The following is a 27,272-nucleotide window of genomic DNA, read 5'->3' as shown; positions in this document are numbered from 1 at the left end:
CCCTTGGCTCATTTAAGTCCAGGAAGATGCTACGTAGTTCCTCTATTTTTTAGACGTTTTGTTACATTTTAATATTTCTGAAATTGGGATCTGTCTTATAATTGATAACATCGTCTGCCAAAAACAAATACCACACATGCAATGTGCACATCAATTTAAAAACCTGCCATTGATCTAAGTCATTTTGGAAGAGAAGTAATAGAGTGTTAAGATCCCCATTTGCAGATGAGGCAAACTGAGAGAGACAAAGGAATTTGCTCAAGGGCACATAGCTAGTAAGCTGTGGAATAAGGGGTTAAGCTCATTTGCTCGCTCTCTCTCTCTCTCTGATTCTGACAGAAGCTTGACTTTGATGCTTTGCTCATTATGAAAACGTTTGTGAAAAGCTGAGCTAATTTATGTGTTAGCATTTATGTGAAAGTCCTCACTGCTAAATGAAAGATGGAGACATTTGGGGCATGTCCCCAAAATTTGGAGATTGCTATCAGTGAGAAAACTGGTCTTTAGTCTCTGTCTGCCTGGCACCATCACAGTGCTATGATCATGGCATGACTGTGGCCTGAAGGGAGAAAGGGAGAGAGAGAGGGAGGAAGGGTGGAAGGAAGCGGGGAGGAGAAAGATGGACCAAGGACCTGACCCAGGACAGAATGGGTATGGTGTTTCACACCTCGATTTTCCTTGTCTGTCACCTTTTACTTTCTTCTCCTAAGTTTCTCCATTTTATTCTCCTTTTCTGAGGATCTTGATGACTGCCAGGTACTCAGGAAAGGAGGGTTGCTGATTTTCTGCAAATAAAAAAACCGTACAAAGGTCACCACCTCTCACACAGTCTGGTGTTGGCCCCAAGTCCACAGTTTGTCATTGTTGTTTGTAGCAGCAATAGCACCTGCTCATTTCAGCAACAACATTGTGTGGTCCAGACAATGCAAGTTGAATAGGAAGTCTTTGTCAAATGATTCATGACAGATTAAAAAGGCTACTTCATCAGGATTTTTAATACCCACATAAATAGTCATAAGTGATTGAACCTTGGGACACAGTTAGTGTGAGAAAGTGATTGCTTTATGGAAAAGAAATCTTCTTTCCAAGCTCTTTCAATTTCCTGATGATCCAGCTCCCAGGATCCCTTTCAAGACCATTTTATTGGAAGTTAAGATGCTCAGGAAGCAGGGGTGCTGTCCATCAAAGTCACGCTGTGAACAAATAAGGCTTCCAGGTTTCTCATGATGCACTGAGTACTCAGGACTCACTCTTGCAGCAAGCCCCAGTCGGGCACCATGCCACACAATGGTGGCGACACACCTTCCGGATGCCGCGCAGCTTTTTGGTGGCATGCAACCTTGCTCTTCACTTTATGAATCTTCTTAGTGGATCAATATTAGGTCCAGGGACCTGAAGCTGAGGAACAACGGGTGGCTCCTGGACAGAGAGGGGGACATGAAGCTCGTGCAGTGTCTGTGCTTACAGAGGGGCACACTTTCACGGAGCCAGGTGCAGGTGACTGGCATTGCCTTCTCTCCAGGACAGGGCTGTCCTCGTGGTAGCCATGGTAAGGAGTCCTCCTGCCGAGGCAAATCTCCAAGGTGCTGCTGCTGAGAGGCTCTGGTCAAACTTCACAAGGCTTCTGGTTATTTTACAAAGAAATCACATCTTAAAATGTCACTTTTTCTTCCCAAGAGAAAGTCCTTTTTGTCTCATTCATGAGCCCCTTCTCCTCAGCCCCCTGCCTGCCCCTCCACTCCTATTTTCTCCAGCCGACCAGGACCCACCCTCTCCACTGTACAGAACAGAGCTGACACACTTATGGGAGGAATTGACTACAGTATCTGCAACGATTCCTCCAGGCTCTGCCCCTACCCTGGGACCCACTCACTCACCTCCACCATCAGCAGAGCACAAAGGATGCTGTCTTGGGGATGCAGAAGTGGGCTGTGCTCAGAGCCACATTTGCCAGTAAACTCTTCTGACATTTTGCTTCACCCAATGGCAAAGTCGCATTGAAAAAGAAGCTTAGGATCAGTGCTTACACGACTAGGAAGGTCTTCTTTAGAGGGGGGATGCTGTCAGTTTATAACAGTCAGTGAAGTCCTAGGCTGCACTGTGAGTCCAAGTGGTCAGGCAGCCTCTGAATGATGCAATGCACAGCCTCTAATTTCACTCAGTTACAGCTGGGTGGGTCGGCGGTGGGGGTGCCATGCTTGGGCCTCTCATTTTACAAAGGGAATTTGAAACTTTATGCTACATTGCGTAGTTGTGTTATGAAAAATTCCAGATTTCCAGAACTATTTTTATGTTCTGGTAAGTTTTTAAACTGGAGAAATGTTCTAAAATAAAATTCAGATAATGAAAGGCACAGGGACTCTGCCAACAAAACACAAAAGCCACCTTTAAGTCTGCACATTAGGAAACCAGTGCTGTACCTTGTTTGCAGAACACAAAGTAGTCTTAGAGGCAAAGAACAAGACCTGCTCTGCAAATTTCCCACAGTTGTGAGTAGTAGAATCACATCATCCTGCAACAGGAAGAACGAGACATCAGAGGTGCGGGAACAAGATAAGCAGTAAGGGGACCCAGGTTTCTGCTTCACAGGGAAACTAAATGTGGCCATGACTTCCAGCCCTGAGTCACATGCTCCAGGGATGTCTATGTTATGAGTTATATAGTGAGGCTTTGAAAAACATATATATATAGACAGATTAATATAGACATATACAGATACTGATAAAAACAGATACATATATAGATACAGATGGATAGGGTCCTGAATAGAGATAAAGGCATATATAGAGAGATGCACACACATAATATCAATATAAATATAGGCGTAGACATAATGTAGATATAGATGGATGTATATATGCAGATAGAAATAGATGAATACAGATACAGATAAAATTAGATATATATATGGATATATATGGATAGAATCTGGATATAGATAGACATCAAGACATATAGACATAGATAATATGCATAATATTGATATATTAGATATATAGTTAGTTATTAGATATAACAACTTCTACTAAAAGAAGCCACTTAAAATGACCACCATCTGGAGACTGCAGAGGACAGTGGCCTTGGAGGGGAGCAGAAAGCATGGAGTCAAAGGCTGGAGGGAGCCCCTCGGCATGGCACTGTGAGGAGGGCACAGCTCCCAGGAAACACCACTTTCACAGGTGACTTCCCCACCTCCTGGTGTTGGTTCAGGAGGGCTCAGCTAAAATCTGTCCATGATCTTCTCTGCCTCCCCTGTGCCCCGCCCATGGCTGTCTAGGGCACTTCACCCTCACAAGCTGGCCCGCTCAGGCTCCACTCCTCATTCCCCCGGCCTGTTGGCCTGGGAACCAGGGCCTCGGGTCTGCTTTGTGCATTAATGAGGTTTGTTCCAGAACCTCACCAGCACTGAGGATATTTCAAACCTTGTGACAAAATCTTCTTGGCAACAGTTTGAGTCCATCTCTTCTCCAAATCTCTGGAATCTAGACAAGCAACCCAAAATGTTGACCTTCACCAGAGCCAGGCACTTCCAGGAGGCACCTCTCTGAGACAATCCCATAGTCCTAAGACCCAAGGAGGCTGATGCTTTCGAGGTCCTGCCTGGGAAGGCTGAGTGGCCCTGGTAGGTGACACTTTCGTTATTTCATGGCAGAGCATAGCTGTGCACTTAATATGCTGACCTGTATCTATGCCTGAAGCCAAAACTGAACCTGAAACTCATCAGAAAAGGACAAATTGCCCAATGCCTTTTGCTTGCACCTCCTTCCCTCCACTTAGTGATCTGCACATTAATGTGTTCCTCTCTGAAACCCATGTGTGAATCTTGTTTAAGCAGCAATGGTACTGCCCTTGGATGCAAATCCTTTTGGTTATAATTGTGACTACTTTCATTCAGATTTCTGCCATCATTTAAAGTATTTACATGCTGGGAAGACTTGGTAGGTCAAAAAGCTGAGGTTTTTTTTTTTTTTTTAAATACTTAGAACTGGCTTTGCTTGCTGCCTTGCCGAGGAGTCCCTACCTGGCCCTTCCATCTAGGGGGACAGCAGCCTCGCAATGTTGATCCAGTAGACTCAGTGGATTCTTGATCCTCTGGCAATGGGCATGAAGGAAAATAAGGGGAGAAAGGAGAGGATGAAGGAGGGTCAGGTCGTTTCTAAGTAATGCTTCACAGAACACAGAGGTGGTGCAAGATGAAAGGTGCAAGTTGTGAGCTGCACGGCTCCCTGTTCACCACTGTCGAGAGTCCACTCTCTCACCATCTTCTCCAGGCCTCGTGATGGGCCAGCTTTTGTCTCTCACTAGAAACTTCTGACACGCTGCTGGCAAAGTTTTTGAGCAGCAGTCTGGGGTTGTTCCTGGTCCTGCTAAAGCAGGAGGTGGGAGTCAGGTGGAGCCTCTGAGTCAGGGATGTATGCAGCTATGACAAGTTATAGATTGTCACACCTGGCACATTGGATGGCATTGGAGAGCACCCTGGAGACTTCATCAGGGCTGCTCCAGAGAGATCCTGGCTTTGCAGATTTCACTCTGGGTACTGCTTCCTTTCTCCTTCAAATATATCCTAGGTCATGTCTGCCACATTCCCCAAGGTCAGGGCCACTTCTCACGGCCACTGAAGAGGTCTCTAAGAAGCCAATACCTAGAACAACAGTGCATGAAAAAGATGCTAAGGCAGCTTCTCCTTCTTGGTGCCAGCATCAATCGGAAAGTTCTAAGGACAGTTTGTTGCATGTAGAATGAATTCCCACTTGAGGCCATGACAGGTCTAGACATTAGGAAAATTGTTCTCATCTCCAGCCTCTGGGGAAACACCAAGCAGAGGTATAGCAGGTTTGAACGGGACAGCCCAAGTACCATGGGACTACGGTTTCTGTCCCAAGAGATGAGCCTTCCAGAAACAACATGGAGTCACCATAGTTTCTCTTACATTTTGAGTTTTGTTCCCTGACAAATATATGTGAAAACCCAACCCCCAGTACCATGAAATGTGACTTTATTTGGAAGTAGGGTCTTTACAGAAATCATCGAGTTAAAATGAGGTCACTAGTGTGGACCTGTATTAATCTGTTCTCATACTGCTGTAAAGATATACTACCTAGACTGAGTGATGTATAAAGGAAAGAGGTTTAATTGACTCACAGTTCCGCATGGCTAGAGAGGCCTCAGGAAACTTACAATCATGGTGGAAGGAGAAGAGGAAGCAAGTTTGGACCCTCTCACATGGTGGCAGGAGGGAGAAGCAAGAGCAAAGGGGGAAGGGACAAGAGCCCCTTATAAAACAATCAGACCTCATGAGCACTCACTGACTCTCACAAGAACAACATGGGGAAAACCACCCCCATGATCCAATCACCTCCCACCGGGTTCCTTCCTCGACACGTGGAGATTATGGGGATTACAACTCAAGATGAGGTTTGGTACCTGTAATCCCAGCACTTTGGAAAGCTGACACAGGAGGATCACTTGAGGTCAGGAGTTTGAGACCAGCCTGGTCAACATGATGAAATCCCGTCTCTATTAAAAATACAAAAATTAGCCAGGCATGATGGCATGTGCCTGTAATCCCAGCTGCTCAGGAGGCTGAGGCAGGAGAATCACTTGAGCCCAGGAGGCAGAAGTTATAGTGAGCCAGGATAAAGATGAAGTATCCAGGGTGCTATCCAATGCAATCCAATGGGCCAGGTGTGGCAATCTACACCTTGTCAGAGCTGCATACATCCCTGACTCAGAGGCCCCACTCTGTCTCCAGCCTGGGAGACAGAGTGAGACTCCGTCTCAAAAACAGAAAAACGTTGAGACACAAAGCCTAACTACACCAGGACCTTAATCCAGTGTGATCAGTATCCTTATAAAAGGGGGATAGTTAGATGCAGAGACAGACACACAGAAAATAAAGATGATGTGGAGACACAGTCAAAACTCGCGTAAAGGAGGAGGGTTGGAGGGATGCATCCACCCCGAGGGAGGCCTGACGCCACCAGAGCTGGGATGGAGGCAGGAGAGAGATACCTCCCTGGGGCTTTTGGAGGGAGTGAGGCCCCGCTGACATCTTGATTTGGGACTTTTGGCCTCCAAAACTGTGGGGCATTAAATTTCTATTGGTTATGCCCCGTAGCACGTCATGCTTTGCTACACTAGTCCTAGGACACGAGCACACTTCCTCTTCCTTGATATCGCGTGTACACGCAACACCATCTGCACACCGAGCCCTCCCGGCTCTGCAGAAGGCAGGGCCATGGGCCAGGAGGTCCTGTGTTCTGCCCCCACCACACCTGTGCAGGGATTGTGGCCTTCTGGGGAGTGTCATCAACTACTAGTTCTACAGTGTGCAGACACAAGAGAAGGAACTTCCTGGAGGCATCACCTCGACTTCTGTGCTCCAGCCACAGCCAGTAGGAAACAGCACTTTCAGATGCACATTCTTGAATTCAGCTGGGGAGGCCGCCGGTAATCAGGCAATGAGGCCAAGTCTTTTCCGATTTGGAGCCCGCTGACATCCTGTGACCTACGGGAAATGAGTTGATCGTTTCAGTCAAAGGATAACCACGTTGGGTCACCCCATCCCAGGGCCGCAGGAGGCCAGCCAGGCCCCTGTGTTTTTCTCAGCCCATCACAGAGTGTCAGTTCCAATGACTGGACTTGCCACTGTTTAGAGGACATTACCTGGGAGTACAAGCCAAGGAGAGTGAACCTCCCAGCCTGTGTTCCTGGGGTGGGCAGAGCCTGCCTGATCCTGCTGTTTCCCACTCAACGGGCCTTGGGGGATCGTCTGGTTGATGGGGCACCTGACAGGCAGGTGGTGCAGAGCTGTGTTTTGTGTTTGCTGGAGAGGAAAAGAGTTTCCCATCTCCGACCCGTGGAGCAGGAACATGCCACATTTCTGAGGCCACGTCATTCTGCTTTCTCTCTCTGCCTGAGTCTCAGCTCTACACTTTGGCTTAAAGCAACATATGCACAATGTAGAGGATTCACGGGGGAAAACAGAAACGAAGAAGTCCTCCAGGAAACGCCCCCTGCAGCCACTCACAGTATGTCCTCCTTGAACTGCAGAAAACCGGGTGCCATCTGCTGAAGAATGATGGAGGAGGAGCCACAAGGACACGCCAACATGGCATGGCACCTGGTGGCACCTGTGGCAGACATACTGTTTTTATTTATTTATGTATTTTTGAGATAAAATCTTGCTCTTTTGCCCAGGCTGGAGTGCAATGATGCAACCTCGGCTCCCTGCAACCTCCACCTCCTGGGTTCAAGCAATTCTCCCTGCCTCACCCTCCCAAGTAGCTGAGATTTACAGGCACCCACCACAACACCCAGCTAATTTTTTTTTTTTTTTGTATTTTTAGTAGAGACTGGGTTTCTTCATGTTGGTCAGCTGGTCTCGAACTCCTGACCTCAGGTGATCCACCCACCTCAGCCTCCCAAAATTCTGGGATTACAGGCATGAGCCAATGTGCCCGGCCAACACGCTCTTAATCCACTGAATACCGTCTGAAAATTTGAAAGGCACAATGATTACTGACTTGATCAGGTTCTACAGATTATATCAATACAGTTTTGACTTTTCTTAACTGTCTGGATAATTTGACTAAACGTGGACGCAACGTGGTCCAGTCCACATGGATGTATTTCATGTTTGCACTGAAGCGTTGCTCCTCCTATAAAAAGAGATCATTTGGAAAATAGGAAAAGCACGCTATTTAATATTATAAACCCTCTTAGCCCTTGCTGACCTTCAAGTCAGCTTCCTGGCCTGAGCTCTTCTAACGCTGTGGAAGAGCACAGTTCCCCCAACTTAGTCTTCTTGCCATATTGTTCCACACCAGAAGGAGGCAGGTAATGAGATCCCGAGGTCCTTTGAGAAATCACAATCCCTGGCATCCGCTGGGGAAATGTCACTCTAATAAAAGGGAATGAGGACAATTCCCACGTCCTCTCACAGAGAGCGGCCACAGGTGGCTTTTATTAATCCACCAGGGTTCCTCTACTCTCAGAAGTGTGTATGTTGATCAGCTGCATGGCCCAGGATCTCATCAGGCCTCAGGCCACTTACACACTTCCACTCAGGACCCAGAGAGGCAGGTGGCAGTTACCTGGTGAATAGTCAAACCAGACTCACAGAAGCTGTAAAAACCAATCTCTGGCCAAGCCCTGGAGATGGCTCTAAAACTCATGCCAAAGTTTTGCGCAGGGAAAGCCTGTGTTTCAACCCCACAGCATGCTCCACTCCGTACCCTGATTACTGCCCCCAGACCACCCATCCCCATTCCTAGACCCTGGCAGCACAAGGACAGGCTTGCACACAGCTAACCACACAACTAACCAAGACTCTACAAATCCACCTCACCACTGGGATTTAGGTTCAAGAAGACAGGCTGGGACCTGGCTTCAGGAGGTGAAGCAAAAGCAAGTGTGGCCTTGGGTGCTCTTCTCAAAACAGCAGCTGGAGTGTCAGAGACCACAGCCCCCAACAGTAGAGCCTGGAGTTTCTCTGTCTGCTCACGCCATATCCCGCCACTCGGCACATGTTTGCTGAAAAAATAAATGAACAAGAGCCTGCCAGGTTGTCTCCCAGGACTAAAAGAAATGGGACAGAAGCACGGACGCATATGTGTGAAAATGGAGCATGTGCCCCCAGGGAGTCGGTACGGGCCAGCTATTGGGGTGTCTGCCCTGGTGGATGCTGTGGGTCACAAGAAGTCGGACTCTTGGACCACTGAGCCCCCGGCTGCTGCAGGAGGTCTGAGGTCTGGGAAATGGTGAGCTGAGATCGGCGGGTGTGTAAAAGTGTGTCAGGCTTGGAGATGGACAGGAATGTTCCCCACAGAGGCAAGTGCTCTGCGAATGTGCCAACACGGGAGGTGTTTCCAGTGCGGAGCATCCAAAGATCTGAGAGGAACCATTTCTGCAGAAGAGGCGGCACTGGAAGTATCCATGGTAGGAAAAGGCGGAAGGCCAGGGTCTGGCGGGAAGGGGTTGAGGACAAACAGCAGGAAAGCCACGAAAGTCTTGTCATCAGGGAGTGTGAGCTACAGTCGCTGCGTGAGGGGGATGGCGACTCTGGCTGCTGTGGAGAAAATAATCGATGAGAAAACCTTGGAACAAAGATTTGCAGAAAATCTGGCAGGAAAAGCTGAGAGAAGGAAACAAAAAGTCCCTTTTCCATCCTCCCAGCAACAGCAGCAGGGTGTGGGGAAGAGCCAGGGACCTGGCTGTGCGCTTGGATCCATCGCTGTTCTGGGCTGGGCTACTGGGCCCTCCCAAGGCTCTTATGACTGTGAGCAGGTTTTGAACATCCTGTCATGAAATTCATCCAATGGGGAACAGGAAAGATCACATCATTTTTAGCAAGGCTCTATTCTGTGGTCCTAAAATCTCACCCCTGAGTTAGCCAACCTTACATGTTTGGATAAGACACCCAAATTCTTACATTATCTCTTTTTGACATTTAGAAAGACTCAAGAAATGGAAATCTAGTGTCAGACTGTGTGGAACCCTCCTTTAATTCTATAGTCAGGTAGTAAAATCTGTGATCACCTGCAGATTCTCAACAAGGAGGCTCCAGTGGCCTTCACTGGCCCTCACAGGGGTCGGGGAGGACATAAGATGGGGAGAAGAGACGTCCAAGCACCTTCCTAGGGAGGTGCTAGAACATCTTAGCACCTGGAGCTTCTTTGAGTAGAAACAGATATATTTCTAATGTGTTAACAGCTCCTGTGAAAACTAACCCAGTAGGATACAGACTCTTGGACTAAATAATATTTTGAAATCTACAAAAGCACCTTTCTCTTCCCAAGCAGCTTTTCTGAAACGTATTCTGCAGCCTTTCTCTGTTGGCCTCTGGCACACAGATATGAGAAATCTGATTCCTGCACTTTTCCTTTCTGTTTGTGAAGGAAGAACAAACTGCATTTTGCCAGGTGAACAGGAGCATAAATTCAGCCGAGATGGTGTCTCATTAATCAGTTCGCAGGGCTGGAGAAATGATGCCAGACTGGGATCCCCATACTAAATGCATCAACTTAGAAATGATTCATTTACTTATAGGAAAGGAAAAATACAAAAATGGTGGAAGAGAGCCAGTTATTTTTCATCCAACTCCTCTTTGGTTTTTACGATTGAAAAATGGAATAATTTAACAGAACAGGTACATACACTAGGTACAGTGTATGCACACTTCCCATAATGCAAATTGGTGTCTGACAGTGGAGAAAGGAAGGAATGCCAGCAGGCACGTCTACATTTGGAGAGTTGAGGAGCATAAATCTGAGAGGGAGATTAAACTCAAGCTTCATAAAGCTTGCTCAGCCCCCAGTATAAGGAGATGAAATAGAGCTCCAGCTTCCAACTGCATCAGATCAGATAATGGACGGATACTATGTCATGAAGTCATGATGGAAAATCTCAACTGGCCTTCTGTTTCCAGTACTCATCTGAGTAATTTCAAAGCTAGGTTCAGAGAAACACAATAATCCAACAAGATCCTGACGATTTTCCCAACAGTTCTTGGATATTTGCATAATGTAAATAGAAGCCCTTTCCTAAAATGAAAGGCCAACGTGCCTGCCCAAGGATCTTCTTGCTCCATTAAAAAGACAAATTTATTTGTGAAATAATGGGAACAGCCAGACTCAGGTATAGAAATGGACGGTTTTACGTATTTCATTTTGCACAGAAATATGTTTTAAATGAAATACTACCTGACAGATAAATTACTTGGCTTTGTGCATACAACAGATTGATTTAGTGTTCCCAGCAGCCCAGATGGCTGGCGACAACTTTGTAGGTGCTTAAACATCTTAGTACATGAAGGCAATTTCTCCACTAATGCAAAACATTTGTAGAGTGACCCCAGTGTGTAATCTTTCTCTTTTAACCCGAGAAAAGATCAGCCTTAGAGTAGTAAGATACAAATGGGCTGAGGTAACCCGTACCTTCTTTTAAACAAAAGGACAGTTAAATGTACCATAATCGTGGTTTCATAGTGACCCAAAATTAAAATGCTGGCTCCAGTGTTCAGAGCAATCGGAAAACCCTTCCTCGAGCATAGGAACAGACATGCTGGCAATTTGTTTTTATAATTGCGGTCTTTGTCATCTCTAATTTTAAATAGTAATGTGAAGAGGACAGCTGGAAATTTAGCTAGCTGTTCTCTCAATTCCCAACAAGAACAAAGAAGTGCCAACCCTAAAGGAACCTCTCTAGGCATGGATAGGGGAAAATTAACAATCTATGCTGAAAACATATGTTGTACAGAAGCAGCGTCTTAATAATAATAATGCCAGCTCGGTGTCCAGACCATGGGACCATCCTACAGGTGAACCCATTTTATAATGAGAAACTTGTGCTACTAAATTACCTGGATGGAGGCCAAAACAGATTTGCTGAATGCCAAGTTTTGCCTGGAGGAAACGGTGCAGGAAACAAAACAAAGAACAGCATTCTACTATTGAACCAAACCTTCAAGAAGGACAGCAAAATGATCAAGGAGCCTGAAGAGCTGCAACTGGGAGGCTTCGTAGCTTGGGGCTCCAGCGTGCAGGGCAAAGCCAGCCAGGCTGGAGCCCAGCACGACTGTGAAATCACAAAGTACCCGGGTGAAAGACAAAGAAATCCGAGTCTGAGGATTGGGACCAACAGTCACCCTCGAAGCTCAGAAATAGATGGATAAAATACAGAAACAAATGTGTGTGCCCAACCTGCACGCATACCTGTGTGTGTTTTGCCTGCAGCTTACCTTAAGTGGGGAAGAAACGACATAAGCTAAAACTATAAATAAATCCGCAGATAACATGCCTTGATAAATTATTTTGATAAATTTGAATCTACTTGGGGACACATCCTTATAGTTGAAGGCAGTTCCCTAGAACTAAGGATCTCATGATTCTAATAACAGCAACAAGGCATCAGATTCATGGACGCCTTGAAGGAGCTTGGAGAAGAAGAGCAAATGAGAGCACTTTGAACAGTTTAAATGTTCGGTCCTCAACTTCCATGGGAAATATATTTGTGTCAATAAAATGTTCACCATGTCTTGTCACAGTATTTTTAATAGTGAATCAAAGCCAGAAGGTCTTTGATGATCAACAGAGTGAATTTATTTAAATTGATTTAAAATATATTAGTGAATGGGTGTTTCACTGTTCCTAGTTGATTGAGGAGGGAAGCTGCAGCTAATATCTGTCTTTTGAGAAAGTACAAGAGGACCTAGATAAGTTTATTTACCTGCTCAGTGGTTAACAAAAGTCCAACTTTATCAGGGAGCAAGTTTTCTTCAAGTAAGTAGACATTCACTTCACCTATACTTATTATGGCCCTACTCAGGTGGTGATATCACCCTTCCTCCATCTCAAAATGTGCAGTCCATGCTCACAAATAACCACAGAAAGGAGTAGGTAGACGTATGTCCTTTACAGGACACAGTGTCATTAGGTCTTTAGAGAGTGCTTCTCCAAAAGCAATACAGTTTCTTACTAGTCCAGAGATTAACAGCCTAACGATGTTGGTTTACTATGGCTTCTCTGCAAACTACTTGTGAAGAATAATATGCCCCATTTCTAAATTAAAGTAAACGTGATTAGCCTATTATTGTCCACAGGAGACTGACATCTAATTCTGCCCTTCCAAAATCCCAGCTGCAATGCACAACATCTGCAATGCACAATGAATGTTATATATTAATATATTTGTAGTGTATACATAAAAACATATAAATTCAGTGTACATATAATATGCATAAATCTACAACAAGACTGGAATCAGGAGTGCCTATTCTCACACCCTGATGTGGAGAATGTCTGCGAAATGCACTGCCAGTGGTAAAAGGCTGTGTTAATACAGCTGCTTTTTAGGATGGTAGACCCAAAAGCCTTCCTTTACAATTCAGGAGGGAGGTCATTGCAGGAGGGAGATCATTGCAGGAGGGAGATCATTGCAGGAGGGAAATCATTGCAGGCTCCATTAGAAGTGCCTAATATGCAAGGTATCAGCAAGTCACAGCTGGAATTAGTGGTCCTTGAGATTACATGGGGGTTACCCATAGCAAAATCCAGTTTGGTAGGTGGGCTTATCTCTGACTGGCAGACAGCAGTAAAGGAAGAAGCTGGGCAAAGTCCTTGCTCTCACTGATGGCTAATCTGGAAGCTTGATCACATACAAACCCAGATCTCCCAAGCCACTTCCCCAGACACAAAGACACAGTGAGGGAAGATGCTCTCCTCCCGGAGTCATGCATCATTCCAGGTCCCTCCTGACTTCCAGTCCTCTGTGCCCCTTAATCTGTAGGATGAATGTTATCAACCAATCCTGGAGCTGAGATCCTAGAACACGATCTAAAAGTATTCCAAGAAGGATGAGGGAGAGAGTTAGGGGACTCTATGATTCCTGGTTTGTGGAAATGTGAGGCCAACAGAGGTTTCTTCTTGCCTGGAGAGGAGTAAAAACTGTATGTCTAATGCAAAGTTCCCTCAGAATGAAAGTAAGATAATATTGTACTCAAGATGCTGGAGAGAAAAATACTTTCGAAAAATGTTTATTACAGAAAATGTAAACCAGGAATAAAACAGAAAATCTAAGAGAAAAGCAAGAAACTATGAGAAGTCTTCAAAAAATCATATAAAATCAATATTATAAACAACTATGCATGAATTTCACATTTTTGTACCAAAATAAGCTTGCATTAACTTGTTATATAACATATCTGACCAGGATCTAGTTTGAGGCACTAAGAAAGATAAGAAATTAGTTTTCCCTGTTACAGCAACATGAATTCTGCTAAAATTGAAGCAGGAAAAAACGTGAAATTTATGCTGAAACTTGGGAGGAAGAATGGTGAAATCATTGATGCTGTACGAAAACTGTATGGAGACAATTCTTCAAGGAAATCAGCAGTTTACAAACGGATAACTCTCTCTAAGAAGGGACAAGACCATGTCGAAGGTGAAGCCCGCAGAGGCAGACCACAGACATCAATTTTCAAAGAAAAAAATAATCTTGTTATACCCCTAGTTGAAAAGGACCGAAGATTAACAGCAGAAACAATAGCCAACACCACAGATATCTCAGTTGGTTCAACTAACACAACTGTGTCTGAAAAATTAAAGTTAAGCAAACTTTTTACCTAATGGGTACCAAAACCTTTGCACCCAGATCAGCTGCAAATGAGAGCAGAGCTTTCAATGTGAATTAAAAACAAATGGGATGAAGATCCTGAAGCATTTCTTGGAAGAATTGTATCAGGAGATAAAACATGGCTTTACCAGAACCACCCTGAAGACAAAGCACAGTCAGAACAATGGCTACCAAGAGATGGAAGAGGTCTGGCCAAAGCAACAGTGGACCAGTCAAGAGTAAAGGTCATGGCAACAGGTTTGGGGGATACTCAAGGCATTTTTGCTTGCTGACTTTCTAAAGGGCCAAAGAATGGTAACAACTGTTTACTATGAGAGTATTTTGGGAAAGCTGGCCAAAACATTAGCAGAAAAATGTCCAGGAAAGCTTCACCAGGGAGTCCTTCTCCACCACGACAATGCTCCTGCTTATTCCGCTCATCAAACAGGGGCGATTTTTTCAGAGTTTTAATGGGAAATCATTAGGCATTCACCTAACAGTCCTGATTTGGCTCCTTCTGACTTCCTTTAGTTTCCTAATCTTTGGAGCACCCATTTTTCTTCAGTTAATAATGTAAAAACAATTCCATTCACATGGCTAAATTCCCAGGATCCTCAATTTGCTAGGGGTGAACTAAATGGCTGGTATCATCTTTACAAAACTGTCTTGAACTTGATGGAGTTTATGTTGAGAAATAAAGTGTAAATTTTTATCTTTATCTTTTAATTCTATTTTTCCACAAACTTTTTGAAGTCCCCTCCTGAAATAACTAAATTATAATATGGAAGAAATAAGAAAATGTATTGTGACAAACAGCCACAAATCATGTCAAAACGGTATGTTAGAAAATGTGAAATCAATGTTATTAGGTGCAGCTGATAAAAGGGCCCACCTGGAAAATTCCGTGATAAGAACACATCAAAATGCATAAGAGTTCTACAAAGTAATCGGTAACTAAATAGATGTATACATCTTTATACAATTGAAAATATAATAAAAAAGGAAAAGCCCATTATGTCTGCTGTAGTATCTGTACTAACAGCAAATAATAATAAACTCTTTTCAGAGGAGATCACAGAATAAAGTTCATAAATGTGTGTGTGTGACGTGTGTGGTCTGTGCCTGCATGAACATAAGATGAGATGAAGGTGGCATTTTAAAATCAGAACCGAAAGACTGATAATTTTTAAACATTTTGTACAATTTCTTAATTATTAAAGGAGAAAAAAAAAAAGCAGTGTCTTACCTCTTGACATACACCATAATAGCGGCTAGATGAAAAGATGAAATATGAATCATAAATCATGAAAGACCTGGAAGACAACATGGATTAATATGTATCTGATCTTAGAAGAGGGAAGCCTTTCTCAGCACAACACAAAGACACTATAAAAGAAGAGACTGATCTAATGATCTAACTACATTAATGAAGCATTAAAAGGAAACATCATAAACAAACTCAAAAAGCCCACGATATTCTGAGAAAGTTATTTGGATCACATTTCAAAGAGTTAATCTATTTATGGTATAAATATGCCTTGCAAACTGTAAGAAAAAGATAAATAACCCAATGGAAAAAGAAACAATTCACAAGACACGAAGCCCAGGTATTTAATAAAACATGACAAATGTTCAGTTTCACTATTAGTGAAGAAAATGGAGACTAAAATGAGATCTATCATGTTTTGCTTAAACAGTAGTTACTACATTTGAAAACTTTTAATGAACATACTTAGTTTCTTTGAAGATTCTGTGAAAAGAGACTTCCTTGCAGACTTTTGCCAAAGTCTTGTTGATATAATAATTTTGAGGGCAATTTGATAATAATATGTAAAAGAAATGTACACACCATCTAATAAAGTAACTACTGTTAGGCTTTCAGTTAATATTGTGCTCACGACTTAACATGTAAGATATTCAACGAAGTTTTATCTATACCAGTCATAAATGAGAAACAGCCTGAATGACCCATACGAGTGAGCTGGTTAAGTTGGTAATGGTACATTCAAAGGGTAGAATGCTATTTAGCTGAAAATTATCTTCCCAGATCATCTGTAGTGAATAAGTAAATAAGCCTATTAGAAGAGGTATACAGGTCGGGTGAGGTGGCTCACGCCTATAATCCCAGCACTTTTGAAGGCTGAAACAGGTGGATCATGAAGTCAGGAGTTCAAAACCAGTCTGGCCAAGATGCTGAAATCCCATCTCTACTAAAAATACAAAAAAAAGTAGCCGGGTATTGTGGTAAGTGCCTGTAATCCCAGCGACTCGGGAGGCTGAGGCAGGAGAATCACTTGAACCTGGGCAGCAGAGGTTGCAGCAAGCCGAGATCGTGCCACTGCACTCCAGCCTGGGCTACAGAGCAAGACTCTGTCTCAAAAAACAAAAACAAAAACAAAAAAAAAAGAAGAGGTCTACAAAAACTTATGCCCAATTTGATCAATATTGTAGTCCCCCTTATCCTCAGAGAATATGTTCTAAGGCCTCCAGTGGATGTTTGAAATACCAGAGAGTACTTAACCCTGGATGCACTGTGCTTTTTTTTTTTTTTTTTCCTGTACAGTCATGCCTTGATATTCACAGGGGATTAGTTCCAGGACCCCCTGCACATATCAAAATTTGTGGATGCTCAAGTCTCACATAACAGGGTGTAGTATTTGCATATAACCTCCCTTATACTTTAAATCAGGGGTGTTCAATATTTTGGCTTTCCTAGACCACACTGGAAGAAGAAGGATTGCCTTGGGCCACCCATAAAATACATTAACACTAATGATAGTTGATGAGCTTAAAAAATTGCAAAAAATCTCATAATGTTTTTAAAAAGTTTATGAATTTGTGTTGGGCTGAATTCAAAGCTATCCTGGGCCACATGTAGCCGTGAGCGGGTTGGACAAACTTGCTTTAATTCATCTCTAGATTACTTGTAATACCTAATACAATGTAACTGCTATATACATGGTTGTTATACTGCATTTTTAAGCCTTTGTTATTTTTTATTGTTATCTTGTTATTTTTATTGTTTTTCCTTTTCAGAATATTTTCAACTCATGGTTGATTGAATCCACAGATGTGGAACACGTGGATATGGACAGCTGACTGTAACGCACACCTATGATAAAGTTTAATTTATAAATTAGACACAGTAAGAAATTAACAACAATAACTCATAATAAAATTGAATACTTCTAACAATACACTGTAATCAGAGTTATGTGAATGTAGTCTCTTTTCTCTCTCTATCAAAATATCTTAGTATTTTCCAACCACAGTTGATCTTGGGCAACTAAAACCAAATGAAGTGAAACTGCATAGAAGGGGGAGGAATTCTGTACATGCAAAAGAAAGCAATTCCCAGCCAGGCGCGGTGGCTCACGCCTGTAATCCCAGCACTTTGGGAGACCGAGGTGGGCGGGTCACCTGAGGTTAGGAGTTCAAGACCAGCCTGGTCAACATGGTGAAACCTCGTCTCTACTAAAAATACAAAAATCATCTGAGCGTGATGGCGGGCACCTGTAGTCCCAGCTACTTGGGAGGCGGAGGCAGGAGGATCGCTCGAACCCGAGAGGCGGAGGTTGCAGTGAGCTGAGACAACACCACTGAATTCCAGCCTCGGGGGAACAGAGTGAGACTCTGTCTCCCAAAAAAGAAAAAGAAAAAGAAAGAAAGAAAGCACTTCCAGGTATGTCTTTGTTTTTCTTCATTCTCTCTTGAGCTTTCCCAGTTTTGAACAAGTAACATGGATTACTGCCTTTGCCAGAAATCTAAATGTTACATGCTTTAGACAAATAAACATGATTAATTACACCAGCTATTACTGTATCAGAGCACTACAGTAAGCAGCCCCAACAACTGTGCATGGACCATAGTTCAAAACAAGTAAGTGAGCTTTAGTAATGGCAACCCAGGTTCCAATCCTGTGACACTCCTTTCTGTGAATCTGGGCAACTCGCATCATCTCTCGAACCTTATACATGGTGAACAGCCTTTAAACTATAGCAATTAATTTGAATATTCATTTAGTTCAGATGCATTTGCAATTTCAAAATAAGATGTATAAATTCATTAGTTTTTCCTCCTAAAGTGATAAACTGCCTGGGGACCACCAGTTAGCCCACCCTGGATGGTCAGTGATCTATTAACCACACCGTGAGAAACCCCATTCAGATGACAAATTGGCTTTGTAAGTTTGCTGTCTTTCCAACTCAAGCTCCACTCAGGGTTTACCACTTTACAGTGTACCAAAGGGTCCACGGAGCTGGGAGCAAATATGGGTGCAAGATGTTTGCAGTCACAGCTGCGTCCCCTACATGCTGCCATGTCTTGCCAGGAGGGTGGTGATGCTTCTGCATCTGCTTATTAAGAAGTGTCTTTGAAAGGCTGGATAGACAGTGCTGAAGGTATCAGATCCTTTATCACCCAACTTGAGAAGAAAGCACTTTTTTCTTATTCACAATGAGTATTACCAAGCATTGTCAGTTTTATTTAGAAACCTAAACACAGACTGTTAGAACAGAAATGAAAAATCAAGAAACCCTGTGGAAAAAGACAGAAGTAAACACACCAAGCAAGTAGACAAATAGAGCTACTGTGATTGCATGCTGCACTGGGGTCTACGGAGCACCTAGATCCTAGTAATAAAAATTAGACATAAAATTGACATATTTCCCAGGAACTCTATACATGGGCTGGGTTGCCAAGTTCTGCTATAATTTTACATAGAGCAAAAACATCGCTAGGAAAGGCAAATGAGGCGTTTTGATCTATGAATTCCAGCTTCAATGTCTAGGATATCCTGAAAGTTCTCCTATGATTTGTCTGGGAGTGAAGGGGAAAAAAAATTTAAACCAAAGCCAAGCCAACAGGAAATTTGCACTTTTTCATATTTGAGAGCCAAATGAGCTGCTGAAATACATAGTAAGGGTTCAGAATGTGTTCACTGCAGTTTGATTGCATACAGATTTTCCAGGGAGTCCAGCAAAGCGCAGGATACAATCGAAAGAGTCAGACAACGTTAGGGGAACCGAGAGGAAAAGAAAGAAAAGAATGGATTCCGGTTTTGGCACTTTGCAGTTCCATTTTGGTGAATACACTCAGGAGGCTTGAGGGAGCTTAGAACATGAGCTTGGAAAGAAATGCTCAGAGACCCAGAAACAGACTGTGGCCACCAGGGAACTTGGGGCAGTCAGCCTTCAGCTGCATTTTTTTTTTTTTTTTTCAGCAAGCTTTTAATTTCAACAGAAACATGAGGCACTGATGGAGTGCTTTTGGATCTCAACTGGTCTCAGATTTTTAAATATTAAGCCAAATACTCAATTTAATAATGCAGAAGAATTTAATTTTGAGTCCTGACTACAGATCAGTGTCAAAAGAATTCTCGAACAAGAAGAGGAGGTGGCAGGGGGAGAGGGAAGGACAAGAGCTGTTGATGTATTCCCAAGTTCTTCCAGGCTGGTCCAAACATTATTCCATGAGGGTGGCCCCCAGGGTGCTCTGGGTCTACCTCCCAGGCATTTTATTACGAATGAAGTAGGTTTCTCACCCTCCTTAAATCTATTGTACTTACTATGGCACAGCTGGGTAAAAAAAATATTGGACTGTTGAGCCTCTGAGTGGTGGATGGCACCAGCACACCCACCCAGACAGGGCACATGAAAACCTGCTCCCTCAGGGCCACAGGAAATTATTTCCATTACATAAAAGCAGAAATACCCTGATTAGAGGGCTACATGGTTAAACCTCGATAACAATTGTTTAGTGGTAGTGACTGGAATTTAGAACTCTGTAACTTAAGAGCTTGGAGGCGCATCTCCAAACAAATCAGTCTGCTCTTCCTATAGTCCCTGATGAACCCAAGGCTTCGGGGACCCTGATGTTCATCAGGGAGATGGGTGGTCTCTTGCTCTTCTTCCCCATCTTTGGGCAGACTGCTCCAGAGCTAAAGAGCTCTGGGCTTAGAAGCGAGATGCCAGGTCTGTGCCAATCCTCTCGAGAGCTCGCTGAGTTCTCCTAGCCAAGTTGCATCATCTCTGTAGCCTCCATTTTACCACCTGGAAGAGGAGGGGTGGCATGCATCGTCTCTCTCATGCCTTACAGCTTGGATACGCCAACTTTTGGCACCCGATAATGACAAGTGGGGGCCATGCCCCTTCAACCCAGGGCAGCACCAGGGCAGGTCAACCAACCTGACATGTCACTCAACAGTGCAGCAGGACTGGGGCTTGGGGTAGTTCATTCCTCAAGTTCCATTCAAGGTGTGTGTGAATATGATTCTTTAGAGGGAGATATGAAATCAGCAGCACATTATTTTGCATGCTTTTCATCACAGGACCCACTCCAAGCTCCACCTTTGCCCACTGCAGGGCGCTCAGTCTCGGCCATCGCAGAGCTCTTCCTTCATTCTTGAGGCAGCACCAGAATCCTGTGAGCTTGGTGATGCCGGAAGTCAGAGAAAGGCCCAGCTGAAAGGCCCCAGAGGTAAGTGGCTCTGCTGCTTCCAAAGAGCTTGGGCACGGGAATCACCCCCCACTCCAGGAGCTGTGGCTGATGCCAAGAGTCCAGCCTCCCTAGTAGCCCCACCTGCTGTCCTCCAGCAAGGTCTTGCTGTCTCCCAGGGTCAGGGCAGGAGCCAAGCGAGTGTGGAGCCCCATGAATTGAGAAGAACTGCAGAGTTCCAGTTCCTCCAGTCGTGGAGATGCTTCCATCTGCCCAGCATCTCCTGCTGCTCACAGGCAAGCCAGCTGCTGGTGCACTAAAGACTGGCAAGCAGTTTTTCTGAAACTTGTTTTGCTTTCTGCCCCACACTTCGGATCAAAGGAACTGAAGCCACTTGCAAAACAATTAACCAACAATTCAGGGACAAGAAAATATCCATGATTAACTCAGAAAGATTTTTTGTTATATAGCCTAAGTCACTCCTGAAGTCCATAGGGACACAACTGGATACATCTCACAGAACAGGAGGAGGAGGCGTTTATGCCACATGGCTAGAACTGGGACACGAACCAGATCGCTCCTTGCCTGCACCCTTGAAGACATCCCATGCAGTGCAGCGTGTAGGAAGATGGGCTTGCACGTGGACCACACTCCACCGAGGTGCTGACTCACCTGAGCTCACAGCTCATGCCTCCTCTTCCCTCGAACCCTGCACCTTGGACTACAGCATGCCTTGGCCCTGCATCCTCTTGGGTATCTTGTGGAATTCCCCTTTGAGATGCCTTTCTAAGGAGCTGTTGGCAACAATAGGTAGATGAGGAGGGAAGGAAAAGAAAGGTGCAGAGGAACAGGAAGGCACTGGGATGGGGCCCTCATAACCCAGGACTCAAGGCAGGGGCTCTGTGCCAGGTCCCCAGCCCGTTACCTCATTTAAATCACTCCTGCCACTAGGGAGTAGAAGGAATCGTCTCCCCAGGACTCACAGCAGGGGCTCTGTGCCACGTCCTCAGCCTGGTACCTCATTTAAACCACTCTTGCCACCAGGGGGTAGAAGAAATTGTCTCTACTTTACAAATGGAGCAACTGAGGCCCATGGGGATGGAATGGTGTAGCCAGGGTTACAGAGCTCGTAGAGGGTGACACAAGCATTTGAACTGAAAGGGGGCTGCAGAGGTCAGCCCCATGCTTCTGACTCCCAGTCCTGCTCCTTCCACTGCATCTACCAGCTCAGTGACTCAAGGCCTGGGTGGCCAGGCCCTGTTTAGCCCCCTGCTCCTCCCATCCTTCACTGAGGTCTGATAAGGGTTGGCAGCTCCGTGAGTCCACATCGGGGCTCCTGGCCTCCTCCTTGACTCCCCCTGCTGCCCACCCAGCACCTCGCCACACCTCCAACCACCCAAGTGAAAGGCTGTTATCTCCTATGCACACTCAGTCCTTTGGCAAATTCTGCCCCGGATGACTTTAAACCAGTTCAAAAGTCTATCGGTCGGTACCGAATGCTGAGAGTGCCACACCCTTGTCCCCAAAACCTCACAGCTGGACAGTTCCAGCAGCCTTCTAAGTTGTCGCCTTCCCTCAACCCTTTGTTGTCTTTGGAATCCATTCTCAACACGGCAACAAGAGTGAGCTTGCAGAACTTTCTTTCAGGAAAGTCACTCCTCTGCTCCAATCTCCACAGGGGCTTCCCACATCATTCGCAGCCAGAGCCAAAGTTCCTCTCATGGTCTGACACCCTCCCCCATTGCCTCCCCTCCTCTGCCATTCTTTCCGCCACAGCCACACCAGCCTCCCTGCCTCCACCATCCTTTCCACCATAGCCACAATGCCCTCCTGGTCTCCGTCATCCTCTCCACCACAGCCACACAGGCCTCTGGGCCTCTGACATCTTCTCCACTCCAGCCACACCAGCCTCCTGTCCTCCACCATTCTCTCCACCACAGCCACACCAGCCTCCTGTCCTCCACCATTCTCTCCACCACAGCCACACCAGCCTCCTGTCCTCCACCATTCTCTCCATCACAGCCACACCAGCCTCCTGTCCTCCACCATTCTCTCCACCAGAGCCACACCAGCCACACCAGCCTCTGGGTCTCCACCGTCTTCTCCACTCCAACCACACTGGCCTCCCAGCCTCTGCCATCCTCTCCACTCCAGCTACACTGGCCCCCCGTCCTCTGCCATCTTCTCCAGTCCAACCACAATGGCCTTCTGTCCTTCACCATCCTCCCAGCTCCAGCCACACTGGCCTCCCATCCTCTGCCATCCTCTCCACCACAGCCACACCAGCCTCCTGGCCTCTGCCATCCTTTCCACTCTAGCCACACTGGCTTCCCTGCTGAACTAAAGGCTCCCACCACAGGGTCTTCACACTTCCTATGGCCTCCATGTGAAGCCTCCCTCACTTCTTCAGGTCTTTCTTCAAAAACATTTTCATGGGTGAGTCCATCCCTGAGCAGTGCTATTTTCTACTCACCCAACATTTTGTTTCTTCTTCCTTGCCTGATACTTCTCACTACTTGCCATGATCTACCCAATATCCTGTGGGTGTTACTCATTTCCCTTTTATTCTATATTTCTCACTGTCGCATGAGGACCAGGAGCTCGTCGGTTTGGTGCCCTCCTGCATGCCAGCATCCACACCCCCTCTGACACACAATGCCCCTTCATAACTGTGGATCGGATCATGGAGAGAGTGAAGGAAATATAAACATACACAGTCATTGCCATCCTCCTTTGCCCTCTGTCCCCTCTTCTACCTCTCCCCAGATGAGCTCATCATATCCATGGCTACCCTTGCCATTGCCATGCCAATGAGGGGGACAGCCCGGCCACCCACAAGGATCCAGGACAATGATGCTTACCTCAGCCACCCAGGTACTCCATGGATTTTACCCCCAAAGCTAGTTCCTTCTCCTGACATTCATGTTGTGGTTTATAGTGACATCTGAGTGCCCAGATTTGGAGGGCCTTAGAGTTTCTCTAGTCCCTGCTGCAATCCTGTCTGGTTCTTTCTCTGCAGTTCCTCTGGAATCCATCCTTCCTTTTAGCCCCATAGCCACTGCTCCCCTTCTTGCTGCCTCAGCCCTCAGCAGTGGCCCCAACGTGCAGGTCTCCCACCTGTAGCTGCTCCTCCTCCAGTCCCTCTCCCTGGCAGCTGCTGGTCCCAAACTGGCCTATGCAGTGGAGCCAGGTACAAGTCCATAGTTCATTTTGGTAAATAACGGCAGCAGCGGAAGAAGTTAAGAGCAGGTAAGGATTAGCTACTTTCCCCTTTGTCCTTTTCTGCCCTGTTCCTCCCCAGGACCTAATTATGAAACACGCAGAGTAAAGATTCCAGAAGACTTTTGAAAACAACATTGTGTGTGCATGCTTTCAGAGAGATGCACATAAAAAATAAAAAAGTTAAAGAAAAAATAAGCTTCCTGAAGTTGTGTTATTGTCAGTAGTGATGTTCACAATAACATTTTGAAATACTATAATATTGTAAGATAAAGCTTAAAAATAGGAGCAAAAATTTTCTGTGTAAGATAAAATACACATAATTATAAAATCACAGACGTTAAGAACACCCTGTAATGTAGAACTCAAACGGAAATATCAATGTGAGTCATAGTTTATCCACCAATAGGGCCTGAAGGCAGGGACAATCCAGAGGGGGTGAGCACACCTGGAATCTGTACTGTGGCTTCTAAGCCCCACCCTGCACTTACAGAAACTAGGAGTCAATGGCTGGTTCCAGTTCTGGGATAAGGAAAATAAAGGAGAAATGCTGGGATATGTTGTCCTTCCAGAGAGCAAGAACGCATCAGAGACAAATGGTGATGCGTCACAGCACACAAGAGCCAGCCCAGAAGAGTTTCTACCACCCACATTTGGAACAATTGTCTGAACATCAAAACAGATGATGATAAGGGTAATTTATTACCAAAATGAATAAATCATAATTTGTAAATCCAGGAGGGGTTCATGTATGTGTGTGTGTGCATGAGAGAGAGAGAGAGGAAAACTGGTAACTTTACAAGGCACCTTACTACCTCTTTAGAAAGAACTGCAGTTTCTTGGGAAGGAACTAGAACTAATCCAGTAATGTGAGAAAACTCTCTTAGAACAATGTCAGTTAGGAAACATAGAATTTTAAAGATCACCATCCTGGGAATTATCAGGACCCCTTAGCGTTTTCTTTTTGTTTCTTTTCTTGATTCCCCTAACATTCCTAATCTACCTATCAAGGTCTCTGAATTCTGCTGTGAACCCCCCTCCCCAAGGAAGGGTTACTCTCTTGCAGCAAGTGGGCCTGGAGGAGGGTACAACACAGCCATGCCATGCTGCTTCTGATGAGAAGTTTGGCAATTTGTATCAAAATTTGCCACATGTGTAATTTGATCTCTATTTCTAGGAATTGTTTCTTAAAGGATACTGACCTGCGTGCACAAACATGTCCATGGGACGGGGGTTTGTGAGAACAAAATATTTGAAACTTTCCTGTAAAACATCAAAATAAAAAACAAAATACAAGAACGTAAGTAAAATGACAGTGTAGGCTTTTATAATCGCAAAATGAGTTTGTAATATGAACTCATTCCTTTTTTGAAAAAGTCATGATTTTACATTCACCCAAAATATGATTGACGCAGGCAAGGACTATCAATAGAGACTAAAACCATCAGACAAAAGCACACTCATGTATTGCTAATGGAACAATGCACATTTATCATGAAAAGATATAGCAGGTCTTATCTTAAGCAGCCTCAGTAGTGATGGGGAGCCTGTCCTGTGCCCTTGAAGTTCAACCACACGAAGTCCAACTATTTTTGCCAAACATATTTACCTTGGGTCAAGCCTTTCTACCTAACCTCTGTTTACAGGAGACGCAGGGGATAGAAGGAAATGTTAAACCCCACCACATGGAAACCATCAGACAAACCCTGCAGTGCAACTTTGCATAAGACACAAGGCACCTGGTCTTTTCAAAACAACATCATACAAAAAATTGGAGAGACGTGCTCTAGACCAAAGACACTCACAAGTGACAACAGCCAGAAGCTGTTCATGGTCCTTCGCTGGATTCTGTCTGAAAGAGAAAACCATCAAAGACATTTTGAGGAAAACTGGAGAAATTTGAGTATGGGCTAAATAGACGAATTTAGGGAATTATTATTACCATTCCTACCCATGATAATGGTGTTTTACGTAAGAGAAAGTCCTTACGTTTGGAAGTTGCATGCTGATGTGTTTAGGGAAGTGTGGCATGATGCCTGCACTCACTTTTAAAAGATTCAGCTGGAGCAATAGCTTGAGATAAGCAAGTGTGGAAAATCTTAACAACGATCAGATGCATGAGACAAGTGCATGTATGATCACTGTGCTACTCCTTCCATCTTTCCCTATGATTAAAGAAGTCCACGGCAGCTTGGAAATACAAAGGCGTGCCTGGCTGTCTGGCGGGAACTAAGGGTCTGAGCCACGCAAACCCCACATCAGAATGGCAGGACAAAGGAAGCTGCTGTCGGACAGCAGGCTTCACACAGGTGAAAAATGAGTTTTGTAACAGTACATGACAAAGATCTTGGGGCTGCTGAGCCTAGCTTGACGGACAGATTGTGTTAGCTGTTAGATCATTGGTTATTGATCAAGATCAAGATAATAGAAATGCCAGTGGGAGCTGGCTCTGGAGTGTGGGTTTCCCCAGGAGAACAGAGCTGACCTCCCGGAACCCTGCATTTCTTATTAGCATATTCAGTGTGAGATGAAGCATCTTACTTAGTTTTGCATTTAATCTTTGTATGAAAGCGTTTGAAACAAAATTACACACATTCTTATATCCCAGCATTAACCTTCCTAGAGGATAACTTTGTTCTATGTTCAGAAGTATCAGTGGCTCTCCATTGCCTACTGAGGAAAACCAGAACTATTTAGTGTAGCATTGTGGGCCCTCCCTGATCTCCCCCAAACCACCTTTCTAGACTTCTTTGCTTTAGTTCTTTACTGTGCCTGTGATCAGCCACGCTGGGCCACTTGCCATTCTTCTAAATTCAATTTCTGTTTCTGAACCTTTGCAGGTTTATTCCACCAAGAAGGCACTCCCCTCTCCATCTCTCTAGAGTTAAAGCTGCCTGGGATAGAATCCAAGTTTCCCATTGATTGGCTGTGTAGGGAAGTCACTTCAACCTCTTTAAGCCTCAGTTTTCCCTTCTGCATAATTAGCTTAATACTGACTTCATAAAATGGTTGTAAGGATTAAAAGAGATAAATACCATGTGTCTGGCTTTGGACTAATACATTTACATATAAGGACTCAATTAATGTTTATCTATCTATCCATTCATCTATCTATCCATTCATCTCTCTATCAATCTACCTATCCATCTACCTGTCTATTGCATCATCATCATCATTAATCAGTATTCAGTAAATGTTAGATAAATGAATAAATAGATAAAAGAATATTCAAAGGCCCCAACTGTGTAGTGATGCCAAGCCGAATCCAGGAGGGTCCTGTTCTGGATCCACAGTGCCCCAGATTGAACCAGGCTGGTTTCCTGGGCCTTGCTTCTAGGGGCTCCTGGCAGCACAGGGTGGAATGCAGGGCAAGCAGGATGCCCTTTGAAGGGCTAGTGAGGTGAACCTACGGAGGATCGTCGCAAGGAGAATGTTACCTGTCCCACTCTCCACTGGTTCCGCAGGAGGGAATCCAAAGCCTCAGCTGGGTCCCAGTCAGGGAAGGA

At 44.7% G+C, this 27,272-nt stretch overlaps 2 long non-coding RNA genes across 2 annotated transcripts; one reads left to right on the top strand and one right to left on the bottom strand.

The window, feature by feature from the left end:
- Positions 1 to 8,391: 8,391 nt before the first annotated feature.
- LOC105470611 (uncharacterized) lies at positions 8,392 to 21,343 on the bottom strand. Its single transcript, XR_011607406.1, has 3 exons — positions 21,220 to 21,343; positions 15,359 to 15,425; positions 8,392 to 8,535 (listed from the first exon to the last, which is right to left on the bottom strand). It is a non-coding gene; the product is annotated as an uncharacterized lncRNA (long non-coding RNA).
- An 837-nt stretch (positions 21,344 to 22,180) lies between these two features.
- Positions 22,181 to 23,958, top strand: LOC105470615 (uncharacterized). Its single transcript, XR_980631.2, has 4 exons — positions 22,181 to 22,270; positions 22,907 to 22,983; positions 23,314 to 23,421; positions 23,849 to 23,958. It is a non-coding gene; the product is annotated as an uncharacterized lncRNA (long non-coding RNA).
- The last annotated feature ends 3,314 nt before the right edge of the window (positions 23,959 to 27,272 follow it).

The sequence above is a fragment of the Macaca nemestrina genome, chromosome 9 (genome assembly GCF_043159975.1).
Source record: "Macaca nemestrina isolate mMacNem1 chromosome 9, mMacNem.hap1, whole genome shotgun sequence".
In the NCBI taxonomy this organism is placed as follows: domain Eukaryota; kingdom Metazoa; phylum Chordata; class Mammalia; order Primates; family Cercopithecidae; genus Macaca; species Macaca nemestrina.
The sequence above is the reverse complement of the archived record's forward strand: the minus strand, read 5'-3'. Positions and strand labels throughout refer to the sequence as shown.